Below are 24,717 nucleotides of genomic sequence, written 5' to 3'. Positions count from 1 at the left end.
TATTATTATGTTCTGTGTGTCGTGTCTCTCTCTGTAACATCGGCAGCAGCTCTTCGTTAGTGTTACGGTCACGACGGTCACGACAAAACAATACAGAAAACAACCGTTGGAATCTATGTTCAAACCGATAAAAGATGTATGATAGACACCACAACATAATGGTGAATACGATTAAAAAAAGTATTTGCTGCCATGTTTTGAGCTTCTTATAAATATCCAATAACGCATCTTTTAAAAACGTGAAGATCGTCAATAACGCTAATTTCTTCATTTTTAATTTAATTGTGAAATCGTGATCCTTTCTTTTTCAACGGATCCAACCTGGCCTGATTTACGTAGCGACACTTAGCGAAATGATTTTGAATGTTAAGGCTCGAGGCTCGAGGACGTTAAGCATTGGGTCCGGAATTTTTCAACGGATCCAACCTGGCCTGATTCACTTAGCGACACTTAGCGAAATGACCTTGATCTTCTTGACCTTGATCTTCCTTGCTGACTTGTTGTAGCAGCTGGTTGGTCTTCTATTGTTGGTAGTTGTATTTTTGTAAGATAATCTTCATCGGTAGATAGATCTTTCTCACGGAATTTTTCAGGATTTGTTGAATTTCATAAGGGGGTGCTGCTCCCTTTTTCTTGATATTTAAAATGCATACTTTGAGTGCATAGGTTATTGTTTTTTGATGTATCTCTAGATTTTCAATCATTAAATTCAAGTTTGTTAATTTGGATACAATTCCTGGGTTATAGACAGGAGGTCTATATCCTCCAACCAGAGAAGGTCCATCTTACTTGCTCTATGGATTCGCAGACGAGCGTGCATATGCCGCTGATTTATTTGCGCTCTAAATTTCATCAATTCTTTCTATCCGTCCGGTCATGTCCGGTTAAATTGTTGAAGAATATTACTCGGCCATCGTCCGTAAATACACAAATGTCACTAAACATACATATTATCATTTACGTTTGGCTTGGCACCTTATCCAGCATCAGCAGTAAATGATGTATTTATTTCTATTTGCGGTTGTCTAATGATTTAACACACGATATTCTTTGTTCTTTTGTTAATGTCTTGCAAGATTTATCTGTTGCAGAGTTTTTAAAAATAACTTGTAATGTTTGTTTGCTATAACGTATCTTTACTGAAAATCTATCGTTAAACGATGAAAAGAAGTTACATGTACGTTCTTTTAAAAATTTGCAACAAATGAATTTTTTAAGATATTAACAAAGAAATAGAGAATGTTTTTTGTTAAACTGTTACGCCAGGGTCATCCGTGGCACCTCGTAAACTGGTTGTCTTGCTGGTGTCGGTGGGTCGAGTGTAGACCTCCGGGTCTGTGGGGCCGACCAAGTCCCGATCCATCCCTGGGTAGACATCAACTCCTGAAGGCCTCGTGTCTGCCTCCGGCGGTCGTCTTGTTTTCAGCGGCGACCTCCTGTAAGACTGCGCAGTTCGGAAGTCTATCGGCATATCATCTAGTCCAGGCATTGCCGGTACGATTTTTCTTAGCTTTCTTAAAATTCGGTACCACTGCCGGCGATGATTATTATGGTGACGGTGGTCCTTTTGCATGTATGCTGGAAGTGAACATACCACAGACTGAATGTTTATGCAGAGCCTTTCGGGTTTGGTCACTTACGAGTTACTCCTATGCTGTGATCGTTATTCTTTTTCGTCAGATAGCTTATTCAACGCGATTGTCCATCTTGTCCACTTTACTTTCAGATTGATTGTTGCTGTCTTTTTTCTCGATCAGGCGTGGACTCCGCCTTAAAGTTGGTCCGTTTTTTTTGTACTTGATCACCTGCTGATTGTATGATATGATCTTCTTTGGAATTGAATTGTTTAGTATCATTGTATAAGACTAATCTGTTTTTCATGTCTGCTAATACTTCAGCGCCTCGTTCGGTTGTGGCATTTCTAATTTTTTTAAATCGGTAATGTCCAAAGCAACTATTTTGCTTACGTACGGCCGTACGTTCCCGAAACTTTACTGTTACTGTTACGAAAAAAACTGTTGGAGCACTAGGACCAGGAAGTGATTGGAAGGTGACAGGATGGGAAACTTGAGGAGGAGGTGGTATTTGAGATGGTTCCACATCGACAAATCTTTCTGTATATTCTAATAAGGTGTCATCAGGAGGGCTACTTCCATTTTTGGCCTTGGGAGAAGAGTGAGTTGTTCACCGGGTCATCAACTGCAAGAACTACTCCTTTGAGTTCTTCTGGAGTAGCTGTTAGCATTTTGTTGTGGCACCTGTGGAGCATAAAATATATGGCTAGTGGCTTCGGAATAATGCACAGCTTTAAAAATTTGTTGTTTTACTTTGGGCCTGTAAGACTGGTAAGAGTCAAGTATGACACAACCTGCGCATGCCCCCGTAACTGAGTTCTTTTTAATTATTACGGTGAAAAAATGACGATCCATTACATCACATATGATGCAATAATTCGTATTTTGTAGACTCTTACGAATCACGCATGATGGTTGTTTCCTTGTTTGCGCTGCAATTAACATTTGTAACGTCCCTGGGACACATATTTTGACTGTTTCTTCCAGTTCACGTGGAAAATAATGTTTTATTAACAAATGAATTGCATCGTCTGCCAGCATCTCTCCATTTTTTAAGTGTCTGGCCCATGTATTATAAAAATTTGTTTCCGATACTAAATCAGTTCTTTGGGGATCGTCTACTTTCGATAACGATGGGATCAAGGCCGTTGAAATTTGAGGTTGTCTATCATTTTTGATATTCTCGCAGCTTACGTCCCAGTCAATTGTATTCTTGACATTGTACCGTTTTGATGAGTCATACTCATTTACATTTGCCCTTATCGTAGACACATCGGATTGTAGAGCGTTTTGTCCGTATATTTTAGGATACAATAAATTCTCATGAATTGACTTATTTTGATCTTTTTTCTCTTCTGCCTTTAATCTGTTTGGTATGGGACTGATTTCTTCTGGAGTAGGTAGCGCGGTCGGTTTGTTCAACTGCCTAGGAAGCTTGATTTTCTGCTTGCCTCCAACACGTGGATGTTGTTGTTGTTGAGGCTGAGGCTGCTGAGCGACCTGCTGCTGTGGTTGTTGAGCTTGACGCTGAAGACGAGGTCCCCTTGGTCGAAGCACAGCGCGAGGGTCCACTTGGTTTTCGGGTTTTCCCCTGTATATCCGTGGAGCCAGCAATTGTTGGGCAGCGATAACTGGTTGTGGTTGTGGTTGAACTTAATCCATGATCAATGATCAAATGATTCACCAATAGATACTAAATGCGAACTTCGCATCTCAGTAAAACGTGGGACTTGCACCCACTAAAAATTCTCTCCCCTAAACACAGCACGATGGACTATGTTGCACGGGAGACCAGAGGTATTACTTCATGCAAACGAGACAGTCCTCACGCCGAGGCGCTAGGATACACGTAATCCTCGCATTATGATACAATAGTCCATAGATACAACATTTTGCTTCAGAGATAAATTATCAGTTGAGATTCTAAGCCAGTATAGTTCTATAAAAATTAATATTGATCTATCTATAAAAGCGGAATAAACGCGTACGTCCGTGTAAGATAAACAGTGGAAATGCCGTTGACTTTGAACACTGAAAATAACTCGTGTCGCGATCACTCGTTGCTAACGTGCACATTGACAAGATGTTCGACCGCCGATCGTCGACTCAATCTTCTTCGTTCGTTATAAATGTAGAAATAAATTGCACAAAAGGCAAAACGTTGCGTCAGCAAAATATTTCAGGACAACACACGAGACACGTATCCGTATACGTGCTGTCGTACGTTGCTGTCGAACGGAGACAGCCGTTTCTCGCACTCGCGGATCGTTTCCTCGCTCGCGTGCACATACGCGAATAATGACCGAATTAATAAAGACGGGGCCAAAGAAGCTGCGGAAGGTTATGTCGACGAGACCGTCGCGCACATGGACAGCCGTTTTTCGCACTCACGGATCGTTTCTTGTCCTCGCTTGCGTGCACGACACAACTTCGACTGTATGGGTATGTCTAAAGGTAGGCTTTGAGGATCTTTTATTAAGATAAAAAATCCTTGTGTCCTCCTGTTGCAAGAGTGATGACTTTCCCAATGTAGTCTTTTAAAATTCTGTTCTTGGCTATTGGGCATTTTTTTGTATTTAATTGCATGATATAAATGTATTTTGAGAAAGTAATACTGAAAATACAATGAGTGAACTGAGAGGGGATCTTCTTACAAGGTACCTCGCTAAAATCATTAAGCACTAAATGAGATTTGTGCTTAATACATCTTGTACGGCTTGCGTGCAGAATTGGCTATAAATTGTTACTGGGCACCTTCTGCCGGTAGGTCAGCACCTCCGGGGGAACGGTCTCCTCCTCGGCAGCACCATGGGGGGGTCTGCGCAACCCGGTTTCTCTGGGTTCAACGGGCGGATTGACCCTACTATCAATCAAGTCCGCTATGTTCAGCAGAAGGGTATCACTGTTACCCACCCACTGGTGAAGTGCGCCGGCATTCTCTACATAAGTATTGTCCTCATACTGTTGGTCACTGTAGTACAGGGCGAGTAGGTTTCTTGCAGTCAGTCAGGATGGTCTCTTCGCCCATCTCCTGGTGAGTTACTATTGTGGGAGCGTCCCAGAAAGCGGCCCGCATATGCTCGAATAGGGCGCCCCTAGACGAGGCGATGTCATACGGGCGATCTATGTTGCCGTTCTGAGCGTGAATTTCTTTGTTGTGCATTAATGCACATGCTTCCTCACGGAATTTTTCAGGATTTGTTGAAATTTCTTTGCAAATTACTAACATTTCACGCATAAATTTCATGACATAAGGGGGTGCTGCTTCCTTTCTCTTGATATTTAAAATGCATACTTTGAATGCATAGGTTATTGCCTTTTGATGTATCTCTAGATTTTCAATCATTAAATTAAGTTTGTTAATTTGAATACAATTCTTGCGCTATAGACAGGAGGTCTATATTCTCCAACCACAGGAGGTCCATCTTACTTGCTCCATGGATTCGCAGACGAGCGTGCATATGCCGCTGATTTATTTGCGCTCTAAATTTCATCAATTTTTTCTATCCGTCCGGTCATGTCCGGTTAAATTGTTGAAGAATATTACTCGACGATCGTCCGCAAATACACAAATGTCACTAAACATACATATTATTATTTACGTTTGGCTTGGTACCTTGGGTGCATTCGGGGAGCACGCTATTAGCACAATTATCGTCTAAAACTGTTCGAGGAGACGCTTTGTGGCGCTGTGATATACGATGATGACGTCACTGTAAAGGCAGCGTGACGTCATCACTCGCGCTATTTTCGCTATTATTTTCGAGGTGAGGCACGAAATACTATTGGCGCTTAAGCTGCGTTCGGGGAGCTTGCTATCGCTGTCGCGCTATTGGCTCTTCGAACGAAGTTCATGGCGTTTGCGTTTATAGCGTTAATAGCGTCTCTCCGAATGCACCCCTTATCCAGCATCAGCAGTAAATGATGTGTTTATTTCTATTTGATTTTTCTTGCTTATACTTATAACTAGATCATTTATCATGTTAAAGATTAAGAAAATTAATGATTTTGCTTTTTTTAGCTTAAGATATTTATGTGGTCTAACTCTAGGAATTGTTACTAAGCAAAATATCCCTAAATTTCCATTTTTGAGCTTTTGAACTCCTGGCAGAATTTGATCATCATTTGTTAAAAGTAATAAGAAATTTTTTAAATTATTTTCTTGGAAAAACCCTTAAATGGAAATACAAAGATACGTACCACTTGAGTTTTATTAAAAAAATTTTTAAGTAGTTGCACAACAATTATTTTTGTTGGCAATATATATATATACGATCTCGTCGGAAGAGCTATAGACGGGGCATGTACGTGATGAATTCTGCATTATTTCTTAGATAATTATTTCTCAAATAAATACGTACCTTGTTTGAATCACCAATTATTTATATATAATCCTCCTTGGTTGAAAGATGAAAATATAAAGAAATTTTCGTCGACGAGCAAAATCGCGGTCATCACAGACCATGCAGCTTGATAGCTAGCAAAAGAGTGCGCTCGTGGAAAATTCGCAATTAAGGTAAATGGCCTTTTACAAGATCAGTTAATCTACTAGCGTTACTCACATGCACATTATTTGGTTGTTCTATAAAATTCTCGTCATCTCGTTTTAGTAATTCTACCGTCTCGGCTAAGCATTGGAAGCGATTAGAAGTATTAAATTTACATTGTAAAGGAGAGTCGGTTTCAACGCGGGTAATTTGTCCAAGCCGGTTGGGCTGGATAAGTCCTCGTCGGCTTGTCGCTTGCTGCAAATAAATTAGAACAAATTATTCTTCTGAGGCGTTTACTTGTTGCGTACAATGGCTCAACGATGATGGCTAAGCAAAAATTAAATTAAATTAAATTAAAATTGTGACTATCCTGATGGCAAGAATACTTGCAGTTGATGAAGAGGGTGTTCTATCTTGTCTAGAATGCTGTTGGTACCAGGATTCCAGGTACCAGGTCTTCTGACGAGAACCGCTTGGCGAACCGCTTCTGAAAGCACGCCCAAACAAGGAATTTCTTCGTATAAGTTATGGGTGTCTTCAGTTATGGGTCCGTAGTACCCGCCAAAGCCATTGATGACTTCTTTAGGTAAGGTAGGAAACTCGGATCGAAAATGTTTCCTAGGTAGGGTTTGGATGACTCCAAACAAGCGTAGCTGAAAAAGAATGGGGTTAGGTACGCTGTAAGAGTATCTTTCTATCTGGCGATAGAGGATCTCTTCTTCTTCGCTAATTTCGTCCTGGGCTACCACTTTAAGTGTAATGGCCCTAAACCATAAGAGGGCAGTGGCATAATATTCCAGATATTCGGGAAGCATCCCGTTCTTGAACCCGCTTTGTTTAGCATACTCTTTGTACGCATAATGGGTAACTTCAAGAAGCGATGAAGCGGCTGGAGTTAGGCGACGATCAGCGTCATTTTCACGAACATGTCCGTAATTGAAGAGAGAGTCCTTCGCTGGGTCGTCTGCTGTAGTCACTACGTTCTCGAGTTGTTGGGGAGTCGGTAGCGCGGTCGGTTTGTTCAAGGATCTAGGTAATACCATCTTTGGACGGCCTCCAGCTCCTTGCTGTAAGGGTTGTATTCCTTTTTGACCAAAATTTCGTCGGGGATTTTGAAAATCCTGAGCAGCGACGGGTTGTTGTTGTTGTGGTTGGGGTAGAATCTTGTTCTGCATAATGCGAGAATAATATTCACCAAAGATACTATAAATGCGAACTTCGCACCTCAGTAAAACTGGGGGAAAATATTGATATTTAAAACAATACCTATTAATCTACAATTTTGGAAAAATATAGGATGTAATGCAGAGAAAATACAAAGAATATAAATGTTTATTTATGTAGAAGTCTCACATAAATTTATATTTTTTAAAACAAATTTTATTATTATTATAAGTAAGGACTTGGCGGTGTATAAATAAAAATCGAAGTTGATAGAACTACCATCGACCGACTAGACTTTCGATTTCGGTGCCAAGTTCAAGAATTCTAATCTATAAGAATGAGTACGAATAAGTTCCTCCAGTAAGAATTAGGGGACCGCCTGATGACGCTTGATTGGTCCGCTATTAACTGAGGAGAAGTTAGTGGGAGTGGGACGAAGCACAACATACCGTGAGAAGTACGAGAGTGGAAAGGCTGTCTCTGTTTGCACAAGCTCGCGCACAAGCCTGATCTCGAGAATTTGATGAGGAAGGAACAAATAAAAAGAATCCGTTTATTGAGAGAGAGAGATTGCGTTTCGTGATTTATGTAATTCAGAAAAGTTTAGAGTGGGCAGAACTATACAAAGAATACCAACATTTGTTGCATAGGAGAAGGGAAACTGCCCTAAAACCTTCATTAAAGCTGCAGTTTCATTATCAATTGGTATGTGGAGTGCAAGAGACATAAATTTAACCTGGTCTATATCAGCTAACATGAAGAAGTCTTTGATTAAACCTTTACTGGCTTCTGTAGGCTCTATGATACCTTTTTCTATTAAAGCCATGATCATGCTGTTCAAGTTGGCTTCGTTTATTGCAGCCTTTATGTCCTCTCCTCATGATGCTTTACTGGGATGGATGGTTGCGTGTAAAACTTGGGTGCAGACATCCCTAAACGCCTACACAGATCAGCCATATGATTCTTCTGTGTAGCTTGTATCTCTTCTATGTTTTCAACTCGTTTAGTTAGATCCACAACATCAGACCTCAGGCTACAAAGATTGTTGGCTATAACATCTAGTTTCTCTGATTGAAGAGCACACATTTGTGCTAATTGATTTGATATTGTACTTAGGGCATCCAACATACTTCTATGATAATTCTCCAAGTGACTTGTTGTGATTGGAGTGTCAGTACCAGGCCCGGGTTGGATTTGAAAGGTGACTTGTGGTATATCCTGGATTTGCTGGGATGGTTGAGAAGAGATATCATCTACAAAGAGATTTGCGTATTCAATCAGAGTATCTTCTTCTCTGTACTTACAATTAATGAAGGGAGAAGACCTACATCCAGTTCTTTATCGGGCTGGCTTATTCAACGCGATTGTCCGTCTTGTCCACTTTACTTTCAGATTGATTGTTGCTGTCTTTTTTCTTGATCAGGCGTGGACTCCGCCTTAAAGTTGGTCCGTTTTTTTTTGTACTTGATCACCTGCTGATGTATGGTATGATCTTCTTGGAATTGAATTGTTTAGTATTATTGTATAAGACTAATCTGTTTTTCATGTCTGCTAATACTTCAGCGCCTCGTTCGGTTGTGGCATTTCTAATTTTTCTAAATCGGTAATGTCCAAAGCAACTATTTCGCTTACGTACGGCCGTACGTTCCCGAAACTTTACTGTTACTGTTACGAAAAAGTGTGTGTCCGGGCTTTTACTAGAGGAACTCTAAGTACGATATGAACACAAGTAATACAAAAGTCGTTAGGCTACATTTTACTGTCAGAATCTTTCTGCATTTTCGAACAGCGTTGTCAAGTTTTCTCTATCACACAGCTTGAATGATAGAAGTATTACATCTTGACTAAAAACAACTAAAGAATATGGTTTTATTACTTGCCTTTCGCGAAAGATACATGACGCGCCCTGATACATTTCTGCTAAAAAATCTACTTCTGTTAAGGATCTGTCATTAAAATAAAAATTATGAGATATGCTATGCTTTATTCGTATGTGAGGGAAGAGCCGATTGTACGGTGAATCAAAGATGAAGTATGTGGATGTGCTGCCTGATTCTGTGCTCATTTTGATTTTCGATTTGGAATTTTGATTTTGTTTGCCAATTGTTGGTCATTTTTTGAGGATCCTCTCTCGTTAGGGACACACACTATAGGAGAGGTGGCCTTATATACCCGTTTGGGAGCGTAGACCTTGGGTTTCCTTGACCAAACTCTGCACTCCACCATGATCGGTCCTCTGAGATGCTTGCTTCTCTTTGGTTTGTTTGGTTCTCTGTCTCTTCTGGGCTTTTTGCTCCCTCTCTTGTGTTTCGGGTCCTTGATTGGTGTTGGTTCTTGCACTTTCCATGTTTTCCTTCGTTCTTTGTTGTGTGTCGGCTGTCGATATAAATTTTTTATCATTATTTCGAGTTCTTTGTCTATACCGGGCCACCATGCGTATGACCGTGCGCATGCTTTCGTGGCCACAATTCCTGGGTGGTTGGCGTGTAGGTACTTCAGTATCTCTGGTTGTAGCTTTTTTGGAATGACCACTCTTGAACCCCACGGATGCCCGGAACGCAACCTAAATCGTGCACGTATGTGTTCCCCGTGGCCCAAACGTGGACATATTGGCTACGTAGTTCATGTGCACGTTTTACATTGTTCCCAGAGGGCGTATCGCGTTTGCGGATCACCTAAAACCGGGCCGTGTTGTCTCATTCTTCTCTCTGCTGGTTGAATTATTTCATGTAGAACGGATTTTTGAGAGAAAAAAATTATTGAATGTTTTATTTAATGTTTTATATTATATTATTATTAAAATACCTGTTGCGCAAAGCTGTACGGTTCATTAGTCGTTGAGTAAATATCCATTTTAACTGCTTGGTCGCTATAAGATGAGCACGTTGGGATAGTCTGTTAGAGACTGATAGCAGTTAGTTTAAATTAAAAAAAAAAGTGTTGCAATCTTTTCGGATGGCATCCGTTTTCGATGGACATTTTATTTTGTTTGAGCCAGAAGGCTTGATATTTTTTTTCTATTTTCTCTGGCCATGCAGTGTTTAACCATAATTTGATAAGCTTGAGTGTTTTATCCTTGTCGGTTTCTACAGCTACTTCTTCTCTTGTCACTGGATTTCGAGTCACATCCTCCAGCATCAGACGTCGCCGTTTTTTTTTCTTCCTCTTCTACTTCTTCTAACGGTAGTCTTGGACAGACCGCGACTGCTCTGCCCGCGCATGCGCTCGCCGAGCTCGCGCTTTGGTCGGTATGCGAACAAACAGTGAGGAACGAAAATAAAACATAGTCGATCGACAGATGCGAAAACACTTATTAATTCGTACCGAAATGTCATGGATGGACTTCATCGTCTCAGGCGGACTGGAATAAATTGATTCGGGAGTAAAAGTCGCGTTAAATTGCGACGTGTCAGGCAGCACAATCTTTGATGCGAGTTTTGTTGTATGGTTTTTCTCACTTACCTATCTGCTAAGCTAGGACTTCGAACCGGTCATGAAATGATATGTGATTCGGGGAACGAACTATTATTGTATTACTCTTTTAGTGTTTGTTTCAATTAGGAACGCATGCGACGGAAAAGGTAAATTGAGGACTGGATTAGATTTATAATCTTTTCTCGCACTCGCGGATCGTTTCCTCGCTCGCGTGCACATACGCGAATAATGACCGAATTAATAAAGACGGGGCCAAAGAAGCTGCGGAAGGTTATGTCGACGAGACCGTCGCGCACATGGACAGCCGTTTTTCGCACTCACGGATCGTTTCTTGTCCTCGCTTGCGTGCACGTACACAACTTTTTGTGAAATTTGAATTTAGTAATAAAGTTTATTAATGAAGATCTTAATACACAACTTTCACAAGCTGTACATAAAACATCTTTAAACAGAGCTTTTTTTTTTTTTAAGCAGAGCTCTTGTTTTTTAGCAGGATTTTTGTTGTTTTTAACTTGGGTAACGAGGTTAGGTCTATAAAGTGTTGAAGACGGTATCGAACGCTTCTTCGATACCTCAGAAACACTGAGTGAATCGTCCCCGATAAACATCCCTTCTTTAGGGAGGTAGCTGGAATCGGGCTCTCTCGTACTCTCCTCTCTTAGCGCTTCCACTTCGGCGTTTATAGCCTCTGGATCTACGAGGCCTAACCCACTGGGTCCCTCGTTCGCAAGAGGTGCCTTGACGCAATACCCCTTCTTCACTTTCGGTATCGGGGGGCATCCCGATGTCACAGGAACGTGGCGCACTGTGACCAACAACGCCCCCCGAATGATACCGTCGGGATAGTCTTTTTTTTTTACATGGGGAAATCTTAAAACTTAATGCAACAGTTGGACGTTATAAAGCGAGATTAGTTGCTCGTGGTTTTAATCAAACTAGAGGAGTAGACTATTTTGAGATTTTCTCGCCGGTGGTTTGCTATGAATCCGTGAGAACTGTTCTGGCAACAGCAGCTAAGTATGACATGGAAATTATACAATTTGACAAAGACAGCTTTTCTCAATGGTCCGTTCGAGGAAGATATTTACATGCAACAACCCGAGGGATATGAAGATGGAACTGACCGTGTTTGTCATCTACAGAAAAGTCTTTATGGGTTCGATCGAAATCTTCCACCACCTCCATACTGTGGAAATCCTTGGCACAAAAAGTATGGTGTTATAAAATTATTAGATTTTTCACCCGCGCTTCGCGCATATGTACATCAACAGAACGGTCGGACGAAGCATGAGATGCGTACGATAGTAGAATGCGCTCGAACTATGTTCGACGAACATATCTACTCGCAAATTAATTTTTACATTTGCAATTTTGCAAAATTGAATGCGTTTACAAAATGTAAATATGTATAAAGTGTACAGAAAAATTTCAGTTCTGAAAGCTGGAATATGAAATGATTGCGTAGAAGAATTAGCTAGTCGATTAGATCTTCTGATTGTAAGAGAGCCGTATTGCCTCTCTGTTACACAGAAAACTACCGTTTGTAAAATTTCCTATTTTTCATTTCAATTGAGCTGCAATTTTGCGATTGGGCAGTCTCCTTATCCTTTCCGGATGATGCTTTTTTTTATTTCTGGTTTGTGATTGTCCGTCAACTTGTAGATTGTTTGCAGTAGTTGTTTTTTTTTTTTTTTTTTTTAACGTGGATTCCGTCTTGGTCCGTTTTTTTTCTGCTTCGTGGTCATTATGTAATTTGTTTTTTACATCTGCGAATATGCCTCGTTTGGCATTTTTAGATTTGTTTCCATCCGAAGCTGTTTTGCTTGACTCTGCAGTGGGAGTGCCCACTGCTTTCGTAGACAAAGTTTCGTCTTTAAATGCTTTGGTATGTCGTGTTTGAATTTTATTTTTGCACATGTCTTTTGTAATATCGACGTAATGTTGTAACATTTCTAATATCAAAGCAGATTGTTGTATTTTTCATTGTGGCTTAGTATGGTTATGTTCTTGATTTAAATGTATTTTGCTATTCTTATCAATGATTATAGTACCAGGACATCTTAAAGAACGATAAGTACTGCATTGTAAAATGTTATTATTGCGAGAATCTTGGTTATAGGTGTAAATTGTATACATAAACTGTTGTACCAGGCTGCTTTCTAAGTACTTCGTCCATCTAAAAAATTAATGGTAAAATAAAAATCAATATACCACAAAACATTTTAAGAAAAATGAAACACTTATTAATTATAATCATTTTCGGCCGCCAGACTGTACTACCCCCTTAAGTCTCGTTTGACACCGATACGATATCGCGACACGTAACGGAAACACAAGAGACTATTCTAAAAATCCACGAAATTGCATTTTTCTGCTAACCTTATAGTCAAGCACGATATTTTCTGATTTTGCTTCATCCAATATTCTCTTGTACCAATCGTACCCGTGTTAGATGGGTTTGCTTTTTTTATAGCGTTATTGTTTGAGGAACTTGCACAGCAATTAATTTAGCAAGTCCACTTCAACCATATCTAAATCTTTGGCTAAATCTGATAAATCTTTTGAAAAACAAGCATTTGCTAATGGTGTCATAAGTCTCATTCCATTACTAAAAGCAAGAGGTATTAATTGTGAAAATATTTCAAGTGCTATTAAACCTGATTGTTTTAATGTTAATATTATTGATAAAGGCCTATTATCTGGTTTATATTGTGCATTTTCCTGTTTATATGTAGCTACAAATATAGTATGTTTTTCATCATTATGCCGCGCTCACGAAGGAGTTTTTTTCATGATTTCGCTTCAATTCGGTGGCTTTAATTTGACAGAGATGAATATCTCAGTTGGAAAATCTCTGTTCCCAAAATAAATATTTCTATAATTTTTTCCGCTCTTCAATTGATAATAATTTTGTTTGTACAAGAAGATACTGCATTTTTAAATTATTGATTCAGTTATATTTCTTATAAGTTTGGAATTTATTGAAGCACATTCTGCAGTTATTCTCTGTCACGTACCTTAAAGCATAGTTGGCATAGTAATTTTGTATGCACAATGTTGAACCAGAAATGCATGTTATGCAAATTAACATTCTCGTAATTCCATTGCTAATTAACGAGGATGAAAAACCTATTTTGAAAGTTTTCCCTGTATAAATGAAGGTAGAAAGCATAAGGCGAAAAATGAAGGAAAAAAGCGAGGATAATTGAAATATATTGGGACAAAGAAAAGTTAAGGCTTTACGTAAAATTAATTTTGGGTAAAACCGGTTATTTGCCTCGAAAAAAATATACATCTAAATAAAGGTATACATAATTTAAGAATAGATAGCACAGACCTAAAGACAGATATCCATAGAATATTCTAAGGACATATGTGTCCTAAGAACGTCCTATAAACATTCTATGGATATCATGTGCTATCTGGGTAAATACAAACCTGCTGTTCCATATCTACATTCTATCTCGTATTTTTCCCATTCTAAGTTTACTTCGGCACAAGATTTAATTAAATTGATACGTTGTGCTGTATTTACACCAGATGGCCAATATGTATATTTCTTGTCATCTGTTAACCATTGTTTCGGTACTGTAACTAAGCCATCCTTCAGTAAAACTATGTAAAATTTGTCATTTTTTTGTACTTTTTCTGGAAACAAATGGTAAAAATGTACGCACATGCTAACATTTTGTTTCTTAGGTTATTTTATGCAATGTAGTACTTACCTATGACACTCATAATGCTGATTAATTATAAATACGTGGATTTCTAGATTTTTCCTTTGTCGAACGGAATTTTACTGTGTATATTACATTTCTATGTTTTCTTTTCTTTTTTTTCTATTCCAATTTTTTTGGAGTAACAATTGATTGCTTAGGTATTTATCCTCATTATTAATTATCGATGGGATGTTGATGTGGTCTGTAAAAATATTGATAAAAATAATTATTCAAGCTTTGGGTGACGTTTGCGAATCATTGTGGTTTAATGCAAAGAAATATTTGTGTCATAATGCACTGTAATAGTTGCTTAACTACACACCTGTTTATGCATTAAATTATATCTCAAATTGTAGGATCGTAACGAAAGAAACACGAGGTGTAGTAGGAATAAGCAAAAGAACTTTATTCTTAACGAAGCGCACAAACGTCTTGCTCGGATATCTTATCTCGAGCGACTGACTGTCTTATCTCGGAGCGATTGCTCTCATTCTCCTCTCAATCAAGCGAGGGCACCGCTGCGTCGCTCGCGATTCCACACGTAACATTTCTTCGCCATAATTTACAAGAAAAATAATTCACGATTTTGGTAATCTTCCTTTTAATTTATTCCAACTTTCTTTGCCTATCCATGTTTTTTTACTCGACAGAACTCGTGCATGTTTTTCCACTCGACAGAACTTGTGCATTAGCACTAATAAATCAAAACAGTTTATAGCTGACAATATTGAGAGTAACGAAATGTTCAAAGACTAAAGAATGGTGCAGGAATTAGTAATGGAAGCATTGAAGTATCATTTGCTGCCTGAGCGAAGACCTTTGCTTCAAACAGGCAGAACGAAACCCAAAAAAGCCACTGTGGGTACATTGTTAGCTGTCGGAGTTACGCACGCCAATAATGGTAATTTATTATATCCAAAATGAATTATTTAATATTAATCGCATAACTGATAAATAATTAATCGATCACGATTAATGTAAAGAAAATATATTATGCCAATATTGTCGCACTATTTTACTTTTTTCAAGCGAAATAATTTGGAACGTACTTTCTAGATGCAACATCTATAGTTGCATTTTCATTACGCGATAATGCCTGGAGAGAACATATTGAACTCCACTGACTTGTTCGCGGATCCTTGTTGATTTAATCCTTGTCGAGGAACATTCATACGCGGTAGAGAGCTCCACGTAAGAGTGGAGAAATCAAAGCATTTTACCGTGTATCATATTTTAGTATTGCACATATAATGCCCTTTGCAAACCATGATGAAAATATTGTCCATTTCCACATTCACGAATCACCGTTTCTTTCGGTGTGCCTAAAAGTGTCCTTGCATCACTCCTTATATATCTCTAATTTTCTTCTTATTCTCTACAATATCTTTTCAGATTACTTGATTTAGTCTTTGAGAAAGTAAGAATAAAAATTTAAAAGATTAATTAAAAATAAAACGAGCAGTTTTGCGGTGCAACATTAACTGCGGTAAAAATTCGATATAGTTTGAATGTGATTTAACTAATCACGAGAAAGTAAAACGTAGTTCGTCATACTTCGTTCTGGTAATTGCGACGAGGGATGGTGGCAATGCCAAGATTGCACGTGATACTTCTGGGCTATTCAGGGACTATAATCATCTTTGCTCGTTCGCTCAACGCGTGAATTGTTCAGACACCAGGATGCCGCATCGCCAAGATTAAATTCGAGTTAGCTAGACGTCCTAATTGGTTCTTAAATAAGCATCGTTTTATTTGCGCTGTTTAATGGCAAAATTTTTTGAAAAATTTTTTTACTTGAAAAGTATATATTTATACAAATAAGCAATATATGATATAGCGCTTACAGCAATGGCGTGTTGCTCCAACGCCTATAGAGGACACTTCTCTTTCTCTAAATATCTTAGGCCTCTGCAAATAATAGGCCTCTTACAAATTAATTTTTATTCAGCTGAATTACATTAATCTGAATTTAAATATGTTTTTCTTTGTGGCTGTTTGGTATAGACTCATTTCAAAACACATTTTTTCGTAAAATAGATGGAATCACTGTCTTCATTTTTTAACTATTTATTAATATCAATTTCACATTGTGCGATAAACAGCCGGGGACAGTTGCATACAGAGATAAAGTGTGGCATTAGTGCGTCCCGTTCGTTTCCCACGCTTATTTATTCGAGGCGACGCGAAAGTTACATACTTCGGGTCTTCGTAGCTCCGTACGTGGAGATCGAACGTTCGTTCGAGGAGGCAAAAGAAGGAGGAGGAGAATCAAACCGCCACGCCGTGCGGGATGCGTGCGTGTTTCTCTCTCGCCCGTTCCTTTCGTGGAACCTGAACATTCTGCCGAAGGAGAGTAGCGTGGAAGTTGCCGCTCCGGCCGTGTGTAAAAAAATAGGTGTTCACCGAAAGTTTCCTCTTTCTTTTTCATCTTCCATTATCTGCCGTCGCCGATGTGCATGCTTCGCCGTTACGTAGGAGTTACCATGCGCCGCATATTTTGCCAATAGATCTCGTCTATCCTCGTTCTACCGGTTTAATTATGACGTTTATAATTTTCAAGCACCAACGAAAAACAACGTTTATTATTGTGGGCGATACTAGTATCGCCCACAATGATAAACGTTGAAGATCTCGGTGAAGATCTGTTTATGGCTTTGAGAATCGGCAAGCCCACGACAGCCTGTATATTGGAGTTCAAGTATAAAATATCTGCAATATATCTGGAGTTTCCGGTGTTAAATCGAGATCGATTTTCGAATGTGAAATCGAGATCGCTACTGATTCTTTTGCCTTCTTGGAAAGTCCGACATTTTCTTTTTCTTCAATACTCCGTAGCTGGAAGACTCGACGAGCTGGTGACCGGCGGATGTGCCATTGTTTGCAAAACTGCAGTGAGTCCCCGTTCGAGGACACTGATACACTGTTCAAGCGAATCATCCTGCGAAGGATGTCCGGATTTACGCAAATTGTCGCGTGAATTACTTCTGGAGCGCTTTTTTTTATGATGATGTCGCGAATGGTCTCGCGAGCGTTCCCGGGAATCTTCTCTGGAACGTTTCTTCATCTCGCGAAATCTGCTTGTGCTCGGGACCGCAACAAGAAACTATGTTGCGAAAGCCAGTCAATATAAAAATTAACATAAAGACTTTAATTTCTTTGAATTATATTTGTGGTTGCAACCAATGAAAGAAAATTACTGACGTCAGAGTCCTGAAGGGACAGTTGCGTAATGCATTACATCTCCAAGATATGTTTATCGACTTTGTTACTTTTGCTGTGTTCTCGCGATTTCTTGAACCAGAAATTGGCATACGACTGTCATTACATATCTCCGACCCGCTGATATTTTGCTTTTTGTGACACCCACATCCTAATTTCGTGGCACTTCGATCCTTGCGTGACGCGACCGAAATTTGGAATTAAACGATCGTAGTATTTTTAACGATGAGAGACCACGGTGTTACGCGTGAACGCGATATGTATTTCTAGATTATAACTGACTATCCGCGCGAACGCACTGAGCGACGAGCGCACACGTATGCGTATATGCTGTCTTTTTTCAGTGTAGCAATTTTGTTTTGCTAGTTATTTTGAATAATTAATTAATTAAAATAAAATCGTTGATACGTATGATTGTAATGTGACAGAGTTGCAATAGAATGCGCAAATTTGAGATCTGTTTGTGTAGGCTGGCATAACGGCTGCAGTAATCTGCTGATTCTCAATTATTACGGAAACTACCATTGACTGCATTCTGCGTTTTGACGGCTGTAGTTTGCGTCGCATTCGCGTGAAAAGAAAAAATATAAAATCCTGTATCCATTGTCTACCTCCCCTTATGTCCCTTTCCACTTCCTTCGGTAATGCTATATACCTTTCATCACTCTATATTGCACCTTCTCTTCTCTCTATCTTTGTCCGTCACCTATTTCTTAATCGAAAAGAAAAAGTATATTATATATCCAAATGGAAAGCGGAAGTCGGCCGGTTGATTGCGACGCGTGATTTGTGTGTCTGAGCTTCCTAGAAGATGAATTCACAAGCCGAACGATTTTTTTGTTCCGATAAATTCGGGCCGTCGTGCCATCCGGCGCGGCATATTTGCGACATATTTGAGAATTTTTGGGCGGGTCTGTACCGGAATGTACAGGCGGCTGGTATTTAGAAGCAGGCATGGGATCGGAGGACCGACAACGGCGGCAAGCTCGTCTGCCCGCGAGCAGGGTCTCGAAAACCTGAATTTCAACTGTCTACCTAGACCCGACGGCCTCCGGATCCGTCGAAAACGCATTGTCGTGTGAGAGAAATAGTCGGCTCTACAACGATCTTAAATCGACATTCTAAAAAGAAATACGTTCGATTGAACGACAAAATATGGTAGTCGTTCTCGGACAAAACGAATGTCTAATTAATCGAACGGATTATACGGTAGTGCAATAAATTTCGTCAATGCAATTCCACTAATTATAGTAATCATCGAATCGACTACGTATTTATTGTATTAATAATATAATTTGCCCGATCAGCTGAATATATTTGTCTAAATGAGTTTTATTCGCTCAAGCGTTAATTTTATCCATCCAATTGATGAACGATAAAAAAAGAAATTCACAATTAAGTTCAAGAGCTCTCGTTACATTTTTATAAGCCGTTAAGATCCGCAAAGCATCCGTAACAACCGAATATATTACGAATATTAACCGCGAATAACGCAGAAATATTTTCGCTTGTCTCTGTTGCACACGCTTATATACGACTTATAAATGACGGAACAAAATTATTCTTGTTGTTTCTCGCGATTTTACCCCTCACTCGCCATCGTCGTACGAGAAGCTCGCGCGTTATACAAGGGATCGCTATGTGTCCGGTTTAAAAACGTGCCGCATGACACACAAGGGTGGTGTATCCACTTGTATACGGAGCAACCAGACAGGGGATCGAGAAGGAGTGGCGGGAGCAAGGGAAACACGCACGAAGATTGCATACATTCCCGACGGCAGGTAGGGGAATTCGGTCCGCGAGTAGTGCCGACGAAAACCGAGACCGGCCGAAGCCCACCGGTGAAAGACGGAGGGAGAGAGACAGCGTTGGGAAAAGAGAAAGAAGGATGGAATGTCTGTAGTCGCCGTCGTGGCGAGGGAGCACCGTAGGGGCCGAGAAAAGAAGAGAGAGAAAGAGAGAGAAAGAGAGACGCAGGCAGGGACCTTCGCATGAGTCTTCTCTTTTCTCGCTACCCTAGGTTAGGTGCTATTGTAATCGATTGGAGATGTGGGACTTCCCCTGATCCTCTCTATCCTTTTCTTTCTCCTTTTCTCTCCCCCATCTCGCTCTCCCTTTCTCTCTTCAACCCTTGCCTGCTATATAGACTCGTTATTCATTGTCTGGCAACCCCCGGGTGCGCCGAGTATGAAGGCATGTGCACCGACACACTATCACGTGCACATGACCCACACGCACAGGCGGCACGGAACTCCAAACACATATACACACGCGCGCGCGCGCCCGCACCGCACACAAAATGGATAGATACGAAATATCGCGTGCGGGGTATAGTTCGATTTGAGACGCTCACCGTGAGGTTAGAAGCGAAACACCTTGTGTTTGCGACGTTTCTTTGCATAGGACTCGGCCCGTTCATTATGAGGTATCATGTCCGGCAGGGCATATGTGCCCTCGTTCAGTAAAGGGTACTATATGCGCTCTGTTTTCCAGCGTGAGATCTTGTTATATATATTTCGTCGATGTGGATTAAGTATTTTTGCTAGAAGCGTACTCTTGCGCAGCGAATACCCTTGATTGGCACGAAAATTTTCATTAGCGTGTGTCTTTCGCATTCAAACCTCAGAAAAAAGAGATTTTATTTTTAGCCTTTCCTTCAAGAAAGGTTGAATACAGTGTGGTTGTATTTTTTTTTATTGAGTGATCTTTATTAGCTTTTCCAGTTGTTTAAAATACGCGCTTGTTTCGTTATGAGAGAAAAGAGTATACTGTCATCTATGGACATGCAGTACGGCGGGATGTGATTCCGTGATCACACTCAAGGAGTGTGCTTCTATGCATATTACAGTAAAAACCGAATGAACAATTTCCTAATTATAATATTGTCCAAGACCTGGATATCAAGCACTTTTGGTTAGCCCAAGTACAGGGCTAAGCCAGATAAGAGCTAGATATCCAGATACAAAGTATTATTGTCTGAAAATCAGTTCGCCAAAGGCACAATAATTGAACACGTATTAGGCAACAGTATCTTATCCGTGGGCAGTATCAAACGATATGTGCATGCTTTAGAAATGACTATACACGAATACGCGACGAGCTCGCACAATTGACTACACGAGACACGCCAAGCGACGAGAGGAAATGGCACAGCCCGCACAACTGATTACAAGCGAGTATAATACACGCCGTGTATTAAAATCTAGTTGTCTATATGTTTGGATCATGATGATTTGTCTAGAAGTTAGTCAGTCTTTTATGATTATTAAAAGGATCAGTCTTAAATGTGCAGGTAAAAGTAAAGGTAAAGGCACTTTTCAAGGAGGCAGGTCTTGCCTAGTTAGTTACTTTTGTTGATTCTTTAGTCATACGTTTGAGTTTAATAGCGATTGAAAAGTCGTATTAACAAGTAAAAGAGTATCTTATTATCTAGTTATAGATATATAAAATATATTCTTTTAACTCTCGCTTATACTGCTTCTTATTACTTACGAATTCTTATATTTCATTTCCGCCTCTTTCAATACCAAATAAACAGGTGATTGTAATTGTCCGCTTGCAGAAATTGTAGGCATTACCAGTTTTGTCCGATTTTGTTGTCACGTTCTAAGGTGGAATCGAACTTTCGACGGGTCTTTCGAATATGGCTAAATCGAATATAACGTTACCTTTGAATTCTCGGACGAAGCGTCTTAGCTGGATACGTCTACTTTCATTTAATTATGATTATTGATATCTATATTTTTGGACAACTAGTAACAATACCAATAACATTAGTGATAATACAAAAGAAAAAGGTTAAGGCAGCAATGCTAATATTGTTGGTGACAATTCTATTGTCGTTTTTCACCTCTTCCGGCTTGATTGTAATGCCACCAGCGATTTCTCATATTTATTATATTTATTTATTATATTTATACTTTTATTTCTATTTTGACCTACAAGATTCTTGGTCAAGAGACCAAGAAAGCGCAGTTACAATTTATTTAAATTTATTTAAAATGGGAACGTATGCATGATGCAGGAATTCGGTATCCTTTTGTAAATTAAGGCTATTATTTTGCAATTTGATGTAAATTATTTCTGAAACAAGTCGTTTAGATACATATTTTTCCCTGTCAAGGACCGCGACATTCTCCTTTCTGTTGTTTCTTATTATATTATTGAAGGTCCTTAATTATTTTATTATAATTTCACAGAACTTATGAATTCTTGGTATGCAATTTGTAATTGTTCTTGATTTGTCTTTGTTGAACGGTTTATAAATTTTGTTACTTTTTCTCTGACACTGTGACGTGTTTTTTTTTGAAAATTTAATATTCACGTTGCTCCTGGTTTAAATAAAATGAGGAAGATTAATTTCTTCTTTTGCTTCTAGCGTCCATCGTCGCAGATCTAAATCATGAATAATGATGTTTTTGTCATTAGCGTTTTTGAATTTGTTCAAGACGTATTCAGAAATATGTAATAGTTTTTCTTGCTTCTTTACCCATGTCAATTAACAACGTCGCACAATGTTCAAAGTATTCAAAGATGTATTTATAAACAAGATTTTTGGTGGTTAGACCAAATTTACATCGAATTCTTTAGTTCTTTATTTGCAAAGGTTCGCAATGTGTTTTGAATATTTGTAGGTGTTGGAAATAGAATATTTAGGCCGTTGCGTCACGAACCTTGCGGTTTGGCTTGCATCGTCGAATGATATTCAATCCGTGTGGTGATCCGGCTCGAGAATCATACGCGAAATTCGGCGGTCTCGAGCGTCGAGATAAAAGGCGCGACGCGCTCGAGCGTCGATCGATTAAACAGTCTCGCTCGGCGAGACTTTTGGTGGGCCCACGTTTATGTCACGACGTCCGTGGTATCGACCGTGATCGGTCGTGCGTTGTCAGGCGTTACGTTAATTCCGATAGTTGTTCTCAAGCAGTGTATGCTTTATTCTTTCTGTTCCTAAACTGTGCGATTAAATACACAGCAATAATAAAACCGTGTTGTGGCGTGCTATTATTTACAACTCTGCTACCATATATTCACAACAGGTTAAGGGCCCAGCACGCTTCCACTGCGCGCAATTCTACTGGGAAAGTTTCCCTTAAAAAAAAAAATGCTAATCGTTTTATTTCATTATATAGAGTTTGCCGAAAGGGTCGTACGATTTCGTTAACTTTTTGGATTTCGTACTCTGTGAGATGTAGCAATTTACAAAACTTGTTGCCATTGCAAGATGCATTAGTGCAATTTATGACTTTATGATGCATTTTACAGGGATTTCTACAGCTTACGCGAACCATGAATGTGCTATAAACAATCCTTGTAGGAACGATCGAGCCTGTAGCTTCTTTGGTCTTCCTCCTCCTTCTGGAAAAAAACATAGCATTTGGGAAATTATTCTCAAACTCAGCAATATTAATAATAACACGACCAAATTCATTGTGAAACATATTCACAGTTATTTGGCAGAAACAAGCTGCTATTCTAGGTAGTGTTACCACATCAGGAGCTAAGGCTAAAGCTCTTCCTCTTCTTTCTTGCTCTTCGGATCTTATTGAATACTTAGCAACAAGCATTCTGAGACAAGCAGTGAAATCATTAGCACTTTTCTTTGCTATCTTGGGTACTATTGAGCCTCTGTTAAGGAAGACTGTTATTAGGAAGTACATATCATTTAAGAATTTCTCTTTATTGGTGTAGTTCCATATTGTAGTCACACCTTGATCATCCTCAATTTCAATTGGGAATGTTTGTAGAGGGACTCTCTTTTCTGAGAAATATGCCCTAATCAGTTTCTTCAAAATCAAAGAAGGATCAAACCCTTGATACCTACATGCATTAACCATTGATGATATTTTGGTTTTAGTAGCTGCTGTTTTGGTGGTTTTTGCAGCCGGGTTACGACGTGCGTCTGAAACCACTATGACTTTTACTTCGTTTTTTTTGTTAGTTCCATTCCAATGCACTTATATGGAATAAGTCTGAAACGCGCGATAAATTCCATTTATTGCTCCGACAATAAACGACAGATGTACGAAAGTGACAGGCTGTGGAATGATAAGAAAGAAGAGCAATGTAAAAATTTGTATATTTCTCCACTTACTCTGCCCCATTGGCGTATGTGCGATTTCTTTCAGGGAAAATACATGCCATGGGACGTTACTCTTACACATCTGGTTCATGTACCAAAATGTGAGAATCTGGCCAGTTGAGGGGAACACTTTTACTTACAGACGTGTATGTTCTTATTGATGTCTCTTGAATATGTGACAATTTATGTCACTGAAGCTAGCAGCGGAACGTCTCGCGGACAGGGCCGAATATCATGTGGGTTTTGTGTTGCAAACTATGTAGTACGTTATGTAGAGGCAAGCCCTATATCGATTAATTTAATACACATCTTCGACGATTCGTATGCGATAACAAAAATAATTTGTTAGTGGCATAGTATTCTTCCATTTCTGGATTCATATCGTACGCAGGTTGCTGTGCATATGTAATTTGGTCACTGGCTAAGCAAAACATTTTCCGTATGTAATATATGTATGTAAAATTTTAGGTGGATATCTTAAATACATTTTAAACGCCGGTTTTTGTCCATGAAATCGGTCGCTGATGCGCAACATTGTGCGGCGTGACTACACGGCTCACGAAACTTGCCGAAATAGATAACGTGCGTAGTAAGCGTAGTTACGCAGTGCACTCTTCGCTGACAATCTGTTCATATTCCAAGGCCAGCCGGTGGCTCTGGTTTGTCCTGATCAACTACTTTCTTGAAAGTTTGAAACTTCAGACGCACTCGTAACATCAAATTGATCTGGTCGTTGTCCATACATTCTTCTTCATTCTTCTTATTTCTCGTAGGAGGTCATTGCAACTTAATTCGACGCAGTCAACCTTCGAGTAATACCATTTCAGCGCCTTGTCAGACAATCTACTGGATATAAATTTGTCTAACTTTTTCATCCTTTTCAGAAGTAGTCTTCTTCCTCTAGGAAACTCTCCATCATTTATATTATTTGCATTAGCTCAAATTTTTTTCTGTTTCTCGCACTTTTGTTGAATCTCTTGTAAGACAGGATATTGTTTCCGTGGGCATTATATCTCTTGTATCGATGACGATCG

The 24,717-nt window shown here is 39.4% G+C and overlaps 1 long non-coding RNA gene across 1 annotated transcript; it reads right to left on the bottom strand.

Moving 5' to 3' along the window:
• Positions 1 to 12,339: 12,339 nt before the first annotated feature.
• Positions 12,340 to 14,198, bottom strand: LOC139810224 (uncharacterized). The gene is made up of 2 exons (XR_011731262.1): positions 14,102 to 14,198; positions 12,340 to 13,810 (listed from the first exon to the last, which is right to left on the bottom strand). It is a non-coding gene; the product is annotated as an uncharacterized lncRNA (long non-coding RNA).
• Positions 14,199 to 24,717: the final 10,519 nt, after the last annotated feature.

This window comes from Temnothorax longispinosus, chromosome 3 (assembly GCF_030848805.1).
Source record: "Temnothorax longispinosus isolate EJ_2023e chromosome 3, Tlon_JGU_v1, whole genome shotgun sequence".
Classification (NCBI taxonomy): Eukaryota; Metazoa; Arthropoda; class Insecta; order Hymenoptera; family Formicidae; genus Temnothorax; species Temnothorax longispinosus.
Note: the sequence above shows the minus strand (reverse complement) of the source record. Positions and strands in the feature narration are given on the sequence as shown.